The sequence below is a fragment of the Corvus cornix genome, chromosome 4 (assembly GCF_000738735.6).
Source record: "Corvus cornix cornix isolate S_Up_H32 chromosome 4, ASM73873v5, whole genome shotgun sequence".
Taxonomy (NCBI): Eukaryota; Metazoa; Chordata; class Aves; order Passeriformes; family Corvidae; genus Corvus; species Corvus cornix.
In genome coordinates this window covers 11,419,758-11,438,906 of record NC_046334.1, presented here as the reverse complement: position 1 = coordinate 11,438,906, position 19,149 = coordinate 11,419,758, and the positions used below count along the sequence as shown (strand labels likewise).

The following is a 19,149-nucleotide window of genomic DNA, read 5'->3' as shown; positions in this document are numbered from 1 at the left end:
AGACAGAGACTTAATAAAAATAATTAAATAGTGCTGTCCATAGCAACAACAATAGTAATAAAGAATCAGGCTAATCCACAAACAGATAGCATACTGAAAAGGAAAACTATCCAAGGAGTAATCATGGTCTTAATACCAAATTAATCCTCTTGAAATAATAAGCTTTTCAGTCTGAGCTGAAAACTCAGTGCCTGAGTGCAGCTTGAAACCTTTCATGAGATCTGAGGAGTACATGCAGGAATTAGAGACTTTGAGAGTGTCAGAGTGCAAATGTCCTGGGGCTGGCCATGGCCCCATCTCTAGCTGACAGTAAGTGGTGTCAGAGATGGCCTTCACTTCAGTAACACTGCCTTTCCATGAAAGTTATAAAATAACAATTGCTTTTCCACTGCATGGGTGATGCCAGCGGAAAGGACATGGTGGCTTATCAAAATATCCTGCTTAACTTCCAGCTCCGGATATTTCTGTGTTTGAAATAACTTCAAAGGTGAATGTGCCTTTAACAATCTTATAAAACAGATATTTGCACAGAACTTTTTAATTTACCCCTCTCAATTTCCCTGTGGAGTCAATTGTACTTTAAAAGACAGGAGGATTAAGAGACCATTCCAAAGAATCACTTGCAAGCCACAGTGTACAAGGGACAAAGAGGTGAAGGAATCCATGGTGTAACTGAAACTGTTTCCCTGACTTCCAGTATTTGGAAATGCCAAGGAACTTTAGTCTCTTGAGCTTGCAGGTCTCTACCAAACATTTTCTGAGAAGAAATCGTACCTTTGATGCTGGACAATTAAAACCTTATGTTTTCACAATGATGATTTCAGGACTTGATCTGTCCCAAACTTACATTGAGCTATAAGGAATTTTTTCCCTTATTTTAGAATCACAGAATACCCTGAGTTGGAAGAGACAGGCAAGGATCATCGAGTCCAACCCCTGGCGCTGCACAGGACATCCCCAAGAGTCATACCATGTGCCTGAGAGGATAGTCCAAATGCTTCTTGAACTCTGTCAGGCTTGATGCTGTGACCACTTCCCCAGGGAGTCTGTTCCAGTGCCAACCACCCTCTAAGTGAACAACCTTTTCCTGATATCCAACCTAAGCCTCCTCTGATTCAACTTCTTGGACAAAGTAGGACTGGCAGTAGATTAATTGCTGCACCGGCAATTTTCACTCAATCAAGGAGCTGTGTCTTATCTTCTTTGTAGCACTGGAGAAAGCAACAGTCTATCTTCTTTCCCACAGTAGGAATTAGTTTTTATGCAGCTAAATGGACAGAAGGTTTTCAAGGACTTCATCCTTACCTCAGAAACTGTTCAGTACAATGCTCTGTTTGACACACAAGTGTTCTCCCTCAACAAGAGCCAGCTGAGAAGTTACCTCTTCTTGAGGATCTGTATAAACAACTTGAAAGTTCATCGGTGACACTCCTCATGTATTTTCCTCCGTCTCTACCTAGCCTATCTAAACTGAAAAGGAAGCAGAGCTTCAAGAGGTAAGAATGCAAAAGGTGGATTTTTCCTTATGAGAAATGTGGCTCTTTGGACTTCCTGGCTGACTGCTCTGCATAAAATAATAACCCAAGGTTAATATTATGAGCAAGTATTTTCTCTAAATTAAATACCTGGAGAGAAGCAGTGTTGATCAGGCTGTATTTAAGTCTAGACATTTGATATTAATTATGGTTTCCTGACATTATCATTACCTCAAGCAAACTGCTTTTGTTGGCAGTGTCCACTCAGTGGCTTATCCTTTTTGTACATTGTAGTTGTTTCACAGGAAACCTCTTTTTCTTTGTTGGACCTTTATGATGAGAAACAACACAGCAGCAGGTACAATTATTTCTACTTTCCTTCATTTGGTTTGATGAAAAATCAGTGGCAAGTAGGACTCTTTCAAGCTTCTGTCTCTGTTAATTTTCTTATAGAATTCACTACAGATGAATCAATACATTTGTTTGAAAGTATCCCTGGGGATATGTAGAAAATGATCATGTTTATGCTTTTTGTAGACTTTCTGCATGTCTTGAACAAACTCTTATACTATTTTCTGAATGGACTACAACTTTTCTGCCTTAAATAAAGAACAAAATTCTGGTGGATCTCATGGTGAGGTTTGAGGGTTTTTTTGGGCAGGGGGGTAGCAGGTATTCAATGAATAACCTTTTAAGACTAATTTTTAAGACTAATTATTTTATTGCTTTTATTTTTTTTCAACATTGTATTTTTTAATTAAATGAAGCAATTGCCTAGTACATACTTTTCAATTTAAAAAATGACAGGTTAATTACTTGTCCATTTTGTATTGCTGAGAGAGAACACTTTGTGAAGTGGAATTACAATTTCTGGTATAAACTATATTTGATGCTTTCAGTTAGATGTGATTGTATTGACAGCCTGTATTCTTCAAGGGTCAAAATTACTTTAACAACCTTCCTTTTCAGATTAACTTTTGAGGTTTTTTGTTGGGAGAGTGAGGTGCTCAGAGTGCCCTAAGTCCCCACCCCTTTCTCTTTTGGGACATAATGTGTCAAAAGATTTATTCCTGGGAACTTGCTAAAGTGAGCACTGATGCTGATAGGAAGTGCTCTACTGGAAGATTCGGCAGCTGAGGCTAATTGGCCCATGGTTGCTTCAACTGCACACAATTTAACAGTGCCATTCAGTCTCCCCAGAGTGTCATGAATGAGTGTTTTAAGGTCATTTAAAGAATCCATTTACAGTAATCCAGTATAGCTTCCAGTCCTGTGGCTTGTCAGAACAGGCAGCTGGAAGCCAAGAGGTTCCAAATTCTCTTCCTCTTCCACTCTCCACTCTGTGTAGGGTCTGGCTTATCACCTTCCAGCCCAAGTTCGGCATCTGCACTGCCTCCCTTGCAGAGGGGGATGCCTATTTAGCCTCCAGCAGGACACAGACATTGTGAGTATTATCTTGTTAAAGCCTCACTCATTGCCCTCAACACAAGCATTGTTACAAAAACGTGCAGTCCAACACAACATACAGCACAGGAAGCAACAGGGGAAGAAAGCTTACAAATAATGGATAAAGAGCATTCCTGAGGCAGTGAAAGTTCCTCAAACATTGTGCAAAACTGCAAAGAAACCAAAGAGTTTGCTTCACCAGAGCCGATACAGGGCAAGAACACAACAGCTGAATTTTTAAAAGCCTCTTAGATAAATACTGGGGAAGCACTGCATCATATGTACCTGCTTGTGGTTTTGATTTTACTCCTTCTCCTCAAATCCACTGCTTCCTGTGATGATACCAGAAGCCCAGATTATGAATGTCTGATGGAGGCTGATGAATTGCAGGAATGGAACCTTGCTATTAGACTGTAGCAAACATAACACCTTTGAAAAAAGGTATAAAGTATTCAGGAAATTAAAAAAGGTAAAAATTGGGAAGTAGTAGTGGATAGCATAAATAAAGGCAAATTTTGTACTAACTGCAAAAAGTTGATTGTGATGCAAGTTGCACAGGCATCTGTCTTTATAGTACAGTATTAATATTGTAAAAAATTAGGAATGTTATTATCAAGAAGTTATTCTTTTTATTGAGGGGGAAGGTACAGAGACAATGCAGAGTCATGATCTGAATGGGATTAAAAGTGAGAATGAATATTAAGGTATTTGCTGTCTTCATGGTTTTCCTGGATGCTCTTCAAATCAAGAGGGAAATGTTATGGAACTAACAATGCAGTGGTGTGTTTTCTGCATATAGAAAACTACTGCTATAAAGAAAATAAAAGCCATAACTGCAGGGCTACCACAAAGGGGAAAAGCAGTTAAGACCTGAAAAGTTTGATGTGATATAATCTTACCTGATAGGATATTAGAACTTGGATTTTCACTGATATTAGAACCTGGATTTTCCAATTGGATAGAGAGAAATGTGGGTAAGTTTGACAATGCAGCACTGGATGAACTAATAAATCTCTATTTATTGAACACATTGAACATTATTACAACATATTCAACTCAGATTACATAGACATTCTTTTCACTGGTAACAGCAGAGCTGTTCTAGTTACTGTGCATGCATACACCCTCATTTTCTAAAGCAAAATATATAACTCTGTATTTTACCACATTCTCAGGCCTCACTGCATGAAATTCTCCACCAGCGAGGAACTCAGGTTACACTCTCCTCTCTTTCTAGCCTTCTATTCCAGTTACCAAAGCTGGACAATCCCTAAGTGGGAGACACATTTAATTGGTTGTGGTAATTCTTAGAAAACGAGATTCAACTTGGAAATTAAATCCACGTAGTTGGATTACTGTACTTACTATAAATGTCAAGAAGATCAAGTGACTGCAACTAGGAAAACACAGAATATTGAAATTACTCAGCCAAGAAATAACAGCATAAAAAAGACCCATGTTGGCACTCAGGGGGCTTGATAAGCTCTGACGGTTCAGACAACACTAAGATTTAAAAAAGATATCTCTTCACTGTTAAGTGCCGCAGAGAAATTGACAAAATTACAGTATAATAAAACATTGTATTTGATGTCAAAGTGAAGCTTTATGCAGACAGTGCGCTAATGATATTACTCTCTGAGTGGAAGGTGATACATAAAACAGGCATGAGAAGGCTGTAGGCAGTGCAGGTGAAATTCTTCAAAAGATGTCAAGCGCCAAGTAGAACATTTTAAAATCAAATGCAGGTGCTAGAAAAAGATTAAGGTTTTAAGTCATGGGACAGGAATAGCTACAGAGAGATTAAGAACAGACCTAGAATAATAAAGGGCAAGCCAGTCCCAGAGTCATGGCAGAGAGGAGAGCAGGATGCTCTAGGAAGCGTCCCCAGCCTGCTCTGAGGAGGGCAGCAATATCCAGCCAAGCAGGAAGGGCTGCAGTGCCCTGGCATGCTGAGCACACTCCCCAGGTGACAGCCCTCACAGCACAGTCAGCTGAGAGCAAGGAGCCATCCCTGTGCCCTGCAGTCCATTAGCCGCCCTGACAAGGCATGGCAGGGGTTTGACTCTTACCTAGCTCAGACTTCTGTTTGCTGGAAGGTGAAAGAAGACAACTTTCATGTCCTCTAAACATGTCCTCTAAAATATAAGACATCAGAAATGATAAGTTTGTACAAAAGTTATGAATACTCACTACAGCCTTTCCTTTTATACCATGGGCCATGTTATTTAATAGTATGCTGTCAAACTGAGATGTGACAAAAGATACGCAAAAAATACTTTGGTATGCACCTGAATTTGCCTCAATTACATCTGGCAAAGGACAGAATGAGCAATGCATTTTTGGCAGACTAGCGATTAGTGGAAAGTGACAAAAGGACTGTTTTACAGCTCAGGCAATTGCACTGTTCAGTGTTGATCTAACTGAGCTGAGAGGAAAGAGCATTTCCCATGTCTAGCCTCCAAAGCTATAAGAAATATGCAGCAGTACAGCATTATCCTTCATTCACAGATGCTCAGCCTTGATTTTCTTGCCTCTGTCACTATATCCTGCCACTGTGGCCCCAGCCTGTGCATTGGGTTGAAATGTTTTGTTCCTATTTGCAAGTTTAGGCCAGGCAGCCTTTTCTGTGCCAGCATTCCTATTGGCATGACTCTCCTGTTGCTCTCAGAGGGCTTTTAAGATGAAAGCTCTAGGGGTGGGGTGGACTCCCAGACACTGACATAGGGAATGTGTGTAAGTAGCTGGGATAGATTCCAAACAGAGGAATTAAAATTTTAAAAATACTACAAAATTTTCATGTATAGAGATGAAATGTTTAACACATTTTCCCCTTTGACCGCTAAATGCCAGCACATTTATTTCATTCCTTTCATTTCATTTCAGTACATTTTCTTCTTGAAAGTGTGTGTCCTGGAAATAGACTGATTTCAGTACAACACATGGCAGAATAAAGTTCAGGCTCTCCAGTGGGATTTGGCCTCTGGTAGGTGCTGTAAAGATGATGGTACTGAAAATCAAGTATGTTGGCTTGGAGGGGAAGCTGGTGGTAATGAATGGATTGATGCTCGCAGACATGCTTTGTGCAGGTTTGAATCTTGCTTCAGTTTGTCATTTGTTCACATTCACTTGTACTGTTCTGAAATCATGGATTTGAGAAGGGCTTGTCTGAACAAGAATGTCCTACATGGATTACTTGAATCAGCTTATAAAACTGCAGTGTTAAACTGTGCAAAAGAGTGTGTGGAAATATTTTGTCTGGTTTTGGCTATGCTTTTTTATGATTTTTTTTTTTTTTTAAATACATTGTAGATGATTGCCTCAACATTTGCTTTCAGCATGATGCTCTGGGAAAAGATTGGTTGCCATCCTGGAATGAACACATACAGAATTTTCAGATAGAAACGGTGCTCAGTTCTGGTTTCTGTATGAAATGGAAATTAATAGAAAGGAGGGCTTAAACAGTGGGCTATGTAGATTAGGCAGAAAACAAGCTATGTGAATTTACAGCATTCCATTTGCATTATTTTTCAATAGATCAGTCAATAAGGCTGTAGAGAGCTTTATTATATGTAGATGTCTTTGAATATGAAGATAGGAGATATTTTATAATAGGACAAGGGATAATGGTGGGGGGTTTGATCTCAGCAGGAGCCTGTCAGTATCTGGGGGTGGCAGAGTGACATCTTCACATTGAAATAATGACTGCAGTTAAGTGTCATGTATCAGGACTTCAGTCAGGTGCCTGAGGCAATCCTTTCTCTCATGCTAATTTGGTTTCTGGCATTTTTATTTATATTTTTCTTTCTCTCAAACACCCAAGACAACTTAGAGTTGTAGATCACATAGGGAATCCCAAGCAAGGTGGGAGGTGCGACAGAGACCCCTCTCCACTGCCTTTCATGCCCTACTAATATGTTCATGGTGACATTGAATGCCTGGGCTATGATTTTTTTCTGCAGGTCAGTGCCAGGCACCTTTAAATTTTTTTTAATCCACTTTCCTAAGAAAACAAGATTTATATAGTCATGTCTGATTTTGTCCTCCAATAAACTCAGAAATTGTTGGCTAATTTTAATGAAATGGCAGGAAAAATTTTAGTGTCAGTGGCATTAATCTTCCATGGGTTTGAGGCAACAGGGTTAATGCCATGGCAGAAGTTGTGTTCAGCAGTGAGAACTTGCTCTGTGACAGACACTGGAGCAGACACCGAGGAATACATACAACAGATACATGTCTAAAAATCCTTGGAATATCCAGGGAGCTACTCATTTCTTCTTGGCTTTCATGCAGTAGCTTTTCTGAGATTATCTTGGCATATCTCAAGTAAATTCCTAATCTTTCATGGCTTTCAGGTCTCATCTTCCATGGTCTTTCAACAGCATGGCCAGGCTCTCTTTTTAAGAACTAACATTCTTGCTTTAGCTGGAAGACTTAGACAGGTCACTGATCATTTCGGCAATGGGTAATTCACTGGCATGTGAAGGGGTCAGCCGTGATGGTCTGACATTGTCCTCAAGCTTTATTTAACTTGAAAGGAAAGCTCTCCTATGCAATTTACCCTGGCTCTGCACCATTGGTTACACAATGGAACTTTCTCATGAAGGTAACAAAGCCGGTTCTTGGAGTAATATCCATCTTGTGGTCCTGAAATATAGTAAACATAATAATCTATTTTCCCAAAGAAGAATGAGGTCTGTTTTTTGTTTGGGCTTTTTGTTTGTTGGTGTTCAATAATGCCTCAAATGTTGCCACACTTGAAAGGAAAATGTGCTACACTAAAAAGGCTTGGATCTATCAAGGAGCTAAAAACATCACTTAGTACCATGTCTACAACTGAGAGGACAAAATAATTGTGAAAGTCATACAAGGTGCTGCTTTTGATCATCTAATGAAAACTAATCAGCTGAAGAGCTGTGGGTTTTATGTGCAAAACCGAAGTAAAAAGAAGCAGGTTCATATAAAATCTTTGTCTTATTCACTGACTGTGTTTCACTAGTTTTTCAATCCAGTTTTCAAATTTACTCTGTGACCCTATTATATTTTAAACACATATATTTTATTCATTCCTCTTCTTTTCTGCAGCCAACTCTATAATGGCAATTTTGGCTATTCAAATGCTTATTTAAAAATTATTTATTGTGTTAATTTCTCTTTGAATGATACCAGTTATCTTTCTGGATGAGATTAATTTATTATTATTGCTTACTAGACTGATAACTTTTGAATCTGCCTGTTTTCACAAAACATGCCAAACTGATACAGAAAATCTAATTTTCACTGTCTACAAAATATGATTTTCTTTGTATCAAAGAACATGGGTGAGAAAATGTCAGGTAATATGTTCCAGAAAATTATCACTCAGCACATTACATCAGATTTTTTCTGAATCCTAGTAAGACCAGCAAGTTGTTCAACTTTGGTTCCCTGAAAAAGTAAACCATTGACAATTTATTTACACATTATCTTCAAAATCAGTGCAGTGAAATGTCATAGCCAAACATACCATAAATATTCTCAGGAGAAAATCAATACAACACATGGGCTGCAAAAGCTACTGATGTAAAGAGAAAAAAGCATCACTACAGAAATCTTGGTAACAATTTTTAATGAAACATATATGAAAAATGCTGTATTTCTCCTTACTAATTAATAAGGACTCAAAGTGGAGCAACAGTCAGAAAAAAACATGTTTTCCTTTCTCAAGTGGAGCCTTGTGACTCCATTTTGATACTATATCTGTGCAACAAAATCTGTGTGTTTCTCCAATACCCACTGATTTTAGAAAGGATTCCATGTTGATGGCATAAAAATCCATCTTTCTTCACCTAAAGGAGTAGAAAAAGTATTTTTATTTTATGGGTAGCCTCTTTTCCCAGCATGGTTTTACCACAGATTTTCCAAAGTAGTTATGTCTGACCAGTGCTCAAGAATTTCTGCCAGTGGCCCCTCAGAATAACACAAGAATTATCTAGATTAGGTTAATGGTGAAGTTTGGTAATCAATAAAAGGATAACAAAGAAAACATTCTCCTTTCAATTGTGATATGTGTTTCAGGGCTTAGTATGTATTTTCAGGATTTCAGTTTCATCAGACTTTTTCATGTAGAAACTAGTTTACAGAGGAAAGCAGTATTTCAGTGCAGATGTTGAAGGCACTGTCAGTTTTGGATTTTCCCAAGTCTGGTGAATATTCCAAAAATAAATACCCATTCTTGAAAAGCATTAAAGCAAAGGGGGCAGCCCAAATCCCACACCAATGTACAGCCCGTGCATGTATGGTACTGCCTCTGACACACAAGGAGCTGACAACTGGAAAAGAAGTGTCACGCAAATAATGTCGTTGGAAAAGAATAGCCCACACTAGCATTCCTGTGTGCCTGTCAGAAAGGGAAAAGGTCCACTAAAGATTCAATCTAGATTTTTGTAGCTGTCGACAGAGGTCTGCTCTTCCCGACAATCTAAAGCACGCCTGATTCTGAAGAGGGATGGCTGAATGAGGTCTTGCCCTACATTCTTTTTCTGTGTAGGTGCCAGCAGGCCATCAAGCAAGGATTTTCAGTGAAGGCAAGCAAAGGCGAATAATAATAATTTACCACAGAAATTGGTCCCAGTTCTGCATAGTGTGTGCACCTTCTCTCCTGCAAAACATTAACTCCATATGAAGTGGTAACACCAGGAATTCCTTTACACGAACTGACATCTCAGGGCATTCAGCAGCACCCTTACACTGGCTCCACAGGTTTTCTATGTAGGTCACCAATGAATGCCTCACTGGCTCCATGGACCCCTTCATGTCAGAAAGTGACAATGACTGTGTCAGTTAGAATTTTAATGGGGGAGGTAGGATGTTAGAAGTTGAGATCATCTGAAAGAGAAGAGACTTGCCACAACTTACAGCAAAATGGTAGTAGGCTTTTAGCCATATGTTGCAGGTAAAGTTTTTCTTAGAATTGGCTGGCAGCATGGGACTGTCAGGATGTCGTCAGATTGCTGTTGCAGTTCCATTAGTGTCTGCTTAGGTTGTAAATAAAGAGAGTGAAAAACAGTCCAAGAAAAGCTTGGTCTTTTCTGGAAGCCTAACATAACCAGCTGTAATATAAATTAATTAGCAGGTGATTCTTACTTTGGTTTGGAGATTTTTGTAATACAAAAAGTCACAGTGTCAATATCCATTTTCTATCTGATAAATGACAGATTGTTAACTCTTCTAGTCTTAGATCTATCTACTATCTAGGTAGGAAAGCAAGCTTTCAGTGCTTCCTGTAAAGTCTTCAGGAGACTTGAATTACAGCTCATATTACTTTACTTAAGACTTGGATTTGGAAATTTGCCTTTCACTTTATTCTACCTCTAGCTGGCAAATAAAGCTGTTGCTACATCTCCTTCCTGTGTTTGAGAAAATTTTCTTCAAGTACAATGAAGGTGCAGCTTCAGACTTAGCCATCTTCCCACTGTTGGCCGCACAAATCTTGAAATGGAGAAATTTTGAAAAAACCCCACCATTTGGGGTCCCAAGAGGAACAGATATCAGGTATCTTTCAGAAAGGCTGCTCCTTGCCTTCTGAAATTGCAAGGAATAAATGAAAATATTTTCTTGCAAGGAGAACTGGCAGAGGCATTCCCAAGTCATCCTCCTGGACGGAATATTGTAGTTATCTTAGGAAAGGATCTGACTGGTGTCGATTAAATATTAACTCCTTTAAAGAATGACTTAAACAGGACTGAGACCATTCTGCTTGAGGGCTTCTGGGAGTGAAAATCCCACAGTTTTCATGTCCTCAATGCATCAAGGTTTTTACTTTTATGAAAAGTAAAGGAAAATTTAATTTGGAAAATTAGATAAGGTTTCTGATGGGCAGCTCTGGTACAGTATCTGTCTTGCTGAGATCTATGTACTTGTTATCCTGATACTGTTAATTATGCTCTGAAAAGAAGCTTACCTATTTGAAGCAAATTCTGGAACAGAATTTTGTGGGGAAAAGTGGATATTGTAGAAGATAAAACACTGCAGGACTCTGAAACTCACAGGAAGGAGTAATTTTGAGAAGAGGGAATGGGGAAGAAAGTGTAAGATTTTCAAGATCTGCACTAGCATGGTAAGAATTAAGATTATTAAGATTATTCTGGAGCATAACACAATGTCTTTTTAACCTTCCTTTTAAAAGACCCCCTTCACTTTCATGAAAATAGTCCTTTTTTCACAAGGCAGCTTAAACCTTCATCATTAAATGACTTTTCTATAATATACTACAGAAATGCAATTCAAAGATAATGGTGTCAGAGGGCATTACATTTAAGGGTAAAACAGAAATGAGGAGAAACTGGTGTTATTCAAGAAATGTTCCTTATTTCCCTCAGCAATCATATTTGATATGTATTAATTTTTAGAAGACAACTCCAGGAGAAATATTTTCTTAAAAATAAAATTGTTGCATAAGCTTGTGACCCTTGTCTTTATTAATGTCTATAGCCTCCGGAGGTTCTCACCAGATGGAAGAGATATTTTTCTATTAGCAAAAACTCAGTTGAACAAAGAAAAAAAAAAATCCGTGCCCCAAAAGAATAGCTTCATGGAAAATTATATTAAACAGTGAAATAACCAGGAAAATTGGAGCTAATTTAGATTGACAGTGTTTTCAAACATGGCAGAACTGAGTGAACTTTTTAGACAAAAATGTTGTGCTAGATCCCTAGAGGATGTAAATAATCATATCCATTTTCTTCCTTGTGAGATAAAACCAATATTTTATTTTTAAAGGCAGTTGAAAGAGATGGGAGTCCAGATTCTCAGAGGCTCAAATGATCAGTGTAAGCAGGATAGAGTGTCTGAGGCTGGATAGGTCTCAATCCTACTCTCTTTATCTTGGAAAGTTGCAAAGGATAAAAATGGCCTCCAAATAATTGAGATGATCTTGATCTAAAGCCTCTGGTTTCCATGAGGGTTTTTTTCATTCATTCAGAACAGTGAAATTACATTATTTCTGAAATGTCATCACTCTTCTACTTGAAAGGCAGCACAGAATCAGCACAGTCATTGTTAGAAGTGGGGAATATATTTGCAGAGTCACTTTATGATCTGTGAGTCTGCTGTACAACATCAGACTTCTCTGTAATGTGATATTCTTCCCAACCTCTAGGCAAGGAAGAGTCAAAGGACTCAGGGAGTTCGAGAATTTTAACCTAGAACACATTGTGATCCTAAAGATAGAGCATAAAGAACTGCAGTTCCCAGGAGAAAAAAGGGGAGTCCTCTAGGCCCTGTGTTCTGCTTTCTCCTTACCCAGGGAGAACAGGTGTTTCAGTGAGTATTGGAGGAGAAAGAGAGTTGGGTGATATTAGCCATCTGCCTGAAGACAGATTTCCTGCTGTGGGGGTAAGAAAGTGAAAGACTGGTATGCTGGACACATTCTTGATCCTCTCTGCTACCGAGTTTCTGAAGCAGGCATCAGGCTGCAAATGATTGCCTTTTCTTTGAGTGACTTCATGTAGTCCATGCAAACTGCATCCTCTAGGTATAGTTTAACTGCCCCTCATGTGGGAGCTACTGCTTCTCCTCTCAGATCTGATACCTGACTAAAAAGAAGCTGGGCTTGCCATTCACTCCCCTCTCTGACGTGGGGGCAAATCTTGTGTTTTAGCAGGGATCCGGTGAATGAATTTGATCAGCTCAGTCAAAGAGGCCTGTGGATGCCAGTCTGTGAAGACTTCAGAGATCACATAACCAGTGTTTCCAGCACCATTTGGCAATAACTCAGAGAAGCAATTACTGTCTCATAAAAGAATGCAAGGTGAATAACCTTTTCCACTAATGTAGAAATGTTCCTTGCCATTTTCTAGGGATGGAGAAGGCTGTGTCTCACTATGTGTTTCACGAAAAAAAAAAAGAGGAAATGCACAATTAATGTAGTTTACAACTCACTTTTTTTGGACTACTGATGTCTTGATATGTAGTTGCAGGCAGGTAAATACCATTATCACAAGAGACTAGCAGTTCTGGGAGAATGGTAGCTAATTCAGGTCCTTCCTGCTCACATGTTGATGTGGGGATTTTTGTGTTGGGAGGGTTTTTTTTGAAACATCATCAGTGAAAATAATTTGTTTGAGACACAGAGGAATTTGAAGAATACTAGGAAAGAAAAGTTCCTATTTTTGTTATTTTAAAAATTATAAGCAGTCTCCATAGAATATAAATGCAGTGCAAAAAAGTTCTGTTATTATCTTACAAATACCAATGAGAATGAGTCAATTAATGTGTAATTGTGCCAAGGGTTGTACTTATAAAGTGTAGAATGTGTAAAGTACAAAGTGAGGATTTCTATTCAGTCACAGAACTAAAATTAGGCTATGCTTTGAGTTGTCTATGGCAGAAAACGAAACCTTCAAATTAAGAAAATGAAACCCTTTCATAGTTTTTTATGTTTGAGCAATTAAAACATCTCATAATTCCACAGGATATGAGATCCAGTGGAAGCCTCATTGAAGTAGACTGGAACAGGTCCACTACATCACATTCATGATTTGAGCAACTAAAACATGTTTCAAGTAAAGTAAAATGACAAAATGCTAAATACCAATCTTGATTTCATTTTAATGAATTCCAGTGATGGATAGTTCTGACATATGTGTGCTTTCAGTTTTCACATAAAGTATTTGAAGTTCAGTTGTATAATGTGGTTTCAAACACTGAAATATTGTAAATAAGTTTTAAAAAACAACATAGAAGACCATTTTTTTTCCAAAATATTTTTGGCAAAAAAATAGCAATGTTAAATGTATTTTTGACAGAATAAGTTTTGTTTGGCAGTTTGGACTAGATCTGAAGTTTCAAATGTCAGTTTGAAAAATTCTCAAACTGAGACTACTACTCTATGAGGTCTCAGTTTGTTCTTGCTCAGTTTATTGGAAAAAATGTTGGAAGAATTTAAGCAATATCAACATGCATCCATTCACATGTGCTTCTTTGTCTGCAGTCATGTTTTAAATGTGCTAAAGGATGAACAGTGTCCACACTTACCTGCTCTTTTTGTTACAAAGAATGGCAGTAGCTTCTGCTCAGAATCGTATTCCAGACAGTGAAAACAAAAGGACGGAACGGCTGTGCTGGAAATAGAGACTTTGTCTGTGTTGTCCCATCAGCTTGAGATCCCAAGTGTTTGGTGGACAGGCCAAACCAACTTTTGAACACATCTCCTGCTGTAGCTGGGTTCTTTAGCTTCTCTCCGTAGATAAATTGAAGTTGATTTACATTATTTCCTCTTCACTTCATTTCTGCTTTTGCATGCTTACTTGATTCACCAATGACCTAATTTTTCATCATAACCTCTTTTTGCTGTGATAAAATTTAATTGCAAAATTCCCAAGAAGGTACTTTACTGGTCCTTCAACTTTATTTAAAGGACTGCTTTTCTCCTTAAAATACTTTGCCTCTTTCCACAACAAAAAGGGCAAGGGATAAAAGGGATTTGACATGTACGACTGAGTAAAAAATATCCATTTACCTCCAATAAGAGTTCTCTTACTTTCATAATTAGGAACATCCCATTTGAATACTTTTTGCCTGTTTTGCACCACCCCTCTAGGGGTAGGTCTCCAAGAAAACCAAAGGTAAATTTATGGTCTGGAAGAAGCTTCTGGGCTAAATTCAGAGCAGACCTGACATAGGCTGTCTGGTTAGGTGTGGATGTGGTTCCTGATGGGTTTTCATAAGGTTAAGGATGCTGTTAGGATTGGGATTAGTATTGACACCTGTAGCTACTGCTGAACACTGGCTGGAGACAGGAGAGGTTGGAAGAATCAAGAGGTTCTGCCTGAACCTGGTGGTATAAATGATACCATTTTCCAAGTCTGATAAAACCATCTGGGCAGATAGGGCTATGATTAAGCTTAGGCTCTGGAAGGGTCAGAGAGCTAAATTTATGGTAATTATTTTTTGTTAGATTAAGTGTGTTAAGGTTAATAAGAATAGTTCTTTCATGCAGTCCAGTGACTTAAGCATTCTGAAAATAGTAGTGGACTGCTAACTATACTTTGAGCAGATATTTAACTTTTATAATTCCCCTTTTGACATAACCTAGGTGTGTTCTAGGGCTTTGTGTGTCCTGAGGACTTCATGTTTGGGAACATTTGAACAAATAGGAGTCATAATGCAAAAAGTATTCTAGTTTTTGTGTAGATATGCATGTCTCTGCATATTTTAGAATTGTATCTGTGATTTTGTTTCAGGAAGAAACAGGCTTAATTGCCAATACTTCAAAACATTGCAGCGGTTTACATGTTTTGCTGTCTATCTATCCACACTGCTCCATGTGCATTACATATACAGACACGCTACTGTATATTATCATGCAGGTGGGTTTAAGCACATTATAATATGTATGTAGTAACATACAGACACACACAGTTAATATGTTTTATAGACTACTAAAACTATATTCGTTACAAACTACTAACAAAACCCCAGACCATGACATGACAAAAGAATTAATTTCTTTTAAAACCTTTTTGGTTTTTTTCTGGATTGCAGAAGAGTATTTATTAAGCAAGAACAGTCTTTCAAACATACAAGATAGTACACTTCCATTAATTGATTTGTTTTAGTGACAGAGAAAAAGTAACACTTGTGGTAGAACAACCAACACACACCAAAAATTGCTATCTGGTTCCACACCATTTCATAAGACTTCCAAACAAAACAATTCCTTTTTTTTACAAAATTGTCCTTCTATAATTTGTTCTAAAACCTTTAATTAAAACATTTGGCAATGGGGTAGAGAGATGTTGTGGGTTTTCTCTTACATTTCAGTTTAAAATATTTTGTGTTATTTTCTTTTAAAATGTAACTGTGTTGAAAATCATGGTTTCTCTTTGCTTCAGGTGACAACATTCCAAAAGAATGAGTATGACATATTTTGGTAGCTTGATTTTTGCTTTGACTATACAACTTTCTGGCAGCTTGTCTTACTGAGAAATCTTAGGTTATAACTTAAGTTAAACCATCCTCTAATTTTCTCACACATCGCTTTTTCAAAAGGGATAAACCAAAGATTTTATGCTGAATTTTACCCAGCTGTGTTTGATGGCATAAATGAGGGCAGAGGTTAAGCCTGACTGAAATTGGGACCTTCTAAAGAATTCAGCTGTGGGCATATGAAAAGCAAAGCAATGCAGCTTATTCACAGCATCATCGCTCTTTTGAATCTGATGCTTTGATATGATGATTTGATACCAGTAAAATGGTCAAACATATTTTAAAATAAAAAAAGCAACTGAGTTGAGAGATAAAATAGTACAAATTGGAAATTTTTCATGTTTCACAAACTGCACAGTGCCACAGAATGAGACCGGAATATTTTTAATTACCCTTAAATGTGACTAAGCTGTGTGTAGGTATCAGAAGCAGGTAAGTCAGAGGAAGAAACCTTACTCCTCAGTAAGGATTTGGACCAACTGAGATAAGTCAACATATGTAGAAAATTAAATCTGATTTAATAATGATGAAATTAATAGAAAATTTTGTTTTCAAAAATATGAAGGTTACTACTTTATTCAGTTCAAGAAGTGAGAAACGAAATAACTGAGTGGACGGATATCATCACGGAGACAAACCCCCTCAGAGAGCAAGCTTTTAATTAAATCATTACAGATGCTGACCTAGGCATTAAGGGAAATCAATGTTTCTGGTTTGTACAGCATTTAAGGACATACAAGCAGATCCAGAAGTGAAGAGTGAAAAGCACCAGAATTCATGTGTGCATTGGCTTTACTCCTCCTGGGATCACTAAGGTCATTGGCAAAGCTCCTGCTGACCATAAAGTCACACGCTCAGGCCCAACTGCTCACATTGTTGTTTGGTTTTTGTTCATAAAGAAAACAGAGATTTATGAAACTGGAAAAACAAAAATTTCCTTGGGGTAATAGTGAGCCTCAAGAAGTTTAACAGCATTGGAATCTCACTGCAGCTGCAGTATTGGCCATTTTCCTTTACACAGGAGTTTGATGGAATTCTCTGTACAAAAAATACCTGACCTTTCTCTATTTGCACTTTTAAAAAACCCATGGCCTTTATTGTACTAGCAGTGCTGTTTTTAACACTAGATGTAACAAAAAAGGGATAGAAGACTTCTTTATAGAGATATATGTGCATTGCTAGGACTAGCAGTATTCCTTTTGGCTTGATTTTGTCTCTTTAGGTCAGGGATGCATGGAATGGGCTATTAACTTTTTCATGTTGGGCCCCTTCTAGTCTGCTAAACACGGAAGGCATGCAAGGTAGGTGATGGTGCTAAACAAGTTGCTTTAAGCACAGCTCCCAGGTATTCATCACTGAATGTAAGCCAGAAGATACAGTAATTGTTCTGTGTGAGAAACAGCATCTTTACTAATAGATGTTGTCTGAGGCTTGAAGTTTAGGATTTGTTGGATTATCAAAATTCCTTCCTTTGCATTAGTGATTTGAAATATCTCTTCATCAAATAAAATAATTTAGGTGGGATATGCAGTCATGTATCAGTAAACCAAGAAAGAGAATCCTAGTACTGGATGTCATTTACTCCCTACTCTTTGTAAATCTTACTGGGACTGTAATCTCCTCAGGGCAGTCACTGTCTACTATGCTGTGTTTGTGCAATGCCTAGCAGAACATGCCTCTACTTTTTCTTCAATACAAAATAAGTAACATCATTATGATTCCATTGTATTTCCTTCTTGTAATCAGGCCTGTCACAATACAAAAAATAACACCACCAAGACTCTTAGCTATAATATTAGAACTGACCGCAGCAAGAAGCACTATTCTTTATTCTGAAAGGGAGTCCCTGATAAAAGTAGAATTTAAGACCTTTGAAAGACCAACTACAATTTATGATTTATGTGGCTCTGTGGCAGGTAGTACAGTCTTCGAATAGAGGAGAGTAATGTCTTAACATCTATATCATTATGTGAGTTAAATGAGTTGTGGGCATTAGTAGGTAATGAACCGTAAGTTCTACTGACACTGAAGTTTAGAAGGTTATAGTGGAAACCTGGACACAGCTATGTTTGAATTTAGCCTATTAGCTCAAAATAGATCATCACCCCAAACTGTGAATTTTATATTCATGAATAAGCCTCCATAATTATAGAAGTAAGAGCAGCAATAATTACAATACATAATATGTAATCACTATTAAATAGGAGAACATTCCTTTGTTCAAGTAGTCCTGTTGGTACTGTGGTGAGTAAATTCATAGGGGACTGAGTGGAAATTCATTTCTAGGCATTTGGAATTTGACTCCCAAGTTTTAAGATTAGTCTGCACACCACATTCCCATTACTTGTTCTCGTGATTGTGATTTTTGTAATCAACCTCATAAATGCATAAAGTATATAGCATTTTAAATATTCAAAGTACTGTAGAGTCATTACTGATAATTTTTCCCCTTTTATCCCCCCCCAAAAAGAATAATTTCTTACTTCTCAATGTCTTTTTTCCCCTTCAGTGAAGTGTTATGTTCAGTGATGAATACTGAGAATTTCCAGGGTCTCTCAAGTTAATGCCTGACTAACTCCTGCTTCAGATTTGATGAGATCTTTCTCTGCCTGTCCTGAAACTGTGCTTGGACAGACTGGGGAATGGCAGATTATGAAGCAGAGCTGGAAGTGCCAGAGACAGGAGGGCAAGACTCAAAATATGAACAGGTGGGAAACGAGATCTGAGAGAATTAGGAACCAACATGTTTTACCTACACATCCTCTTGTGTTTGGGGTGAATCAACTGATTCCCTAAGCAGGAAAACTGACAAACAGGGCAAAAACTGGGGGACAGGTTGGATTCACCTGGAGCTCTCTGCAGCCCTGATGAGTATGATATCTGTCCTAGGTGAAGTCTCTAAGATATCGATGACAGCACTTGTATACACGCTTGCCTTCGAGGCCTGAAATGTCATACAGCTGCTCTCAAATTTCCATGCACTACTGCCTAAACAGTCAGCCTCTTCTGTTGAGGACACTTAACAGGATTGTAGGATGCAAACAGTGCCTTGTATATGCATACAACTTGCTTGGTTTTCTTCAGCGTCCGTCTGTAGGTGCTGCAAATTGCATGTTTAGCTTGTGCCTGAGCGGGCAAAGATGGACTGCTGTGGTCTAAAGAATCCATCTTTGCCCCACATGCTGCTGCTTATGTGAGGATGAGGAAGGCAATGGCAGCCCATATAAATAGCCCAAATCCAAAGCAGATATTGTCCTACCAA

At 38.1% G+C, this 19,149-nt stretch overlaps 1 long non-coding RNA gene across 1 annotated transcript in view; it reads left to right on the top strand.

The window, feature by feature from the left end:
- Positions 1 to 983: 983 nt before the first annotated feature.
- The window catches only part of LOC104697270, a 52,402-nt gene continuing 34,236 nt past the window's right edge, over positions 984 to 19,149 (top strand). The window contains exons 1-3 of the long non-coding RNA XR_005601712.1: positions 984 to 1,496; positions 5,805 to 5,904; positions 12,559 to 12,708. This is a non-coding gene — a long non-coding RNA (uncharacterized LOC104697270). The remainder of the gene's footprint in view (positions 1,497 to 5,804; positions 5,905 to 12,558; positions 12,709 to 19,149) is intronic.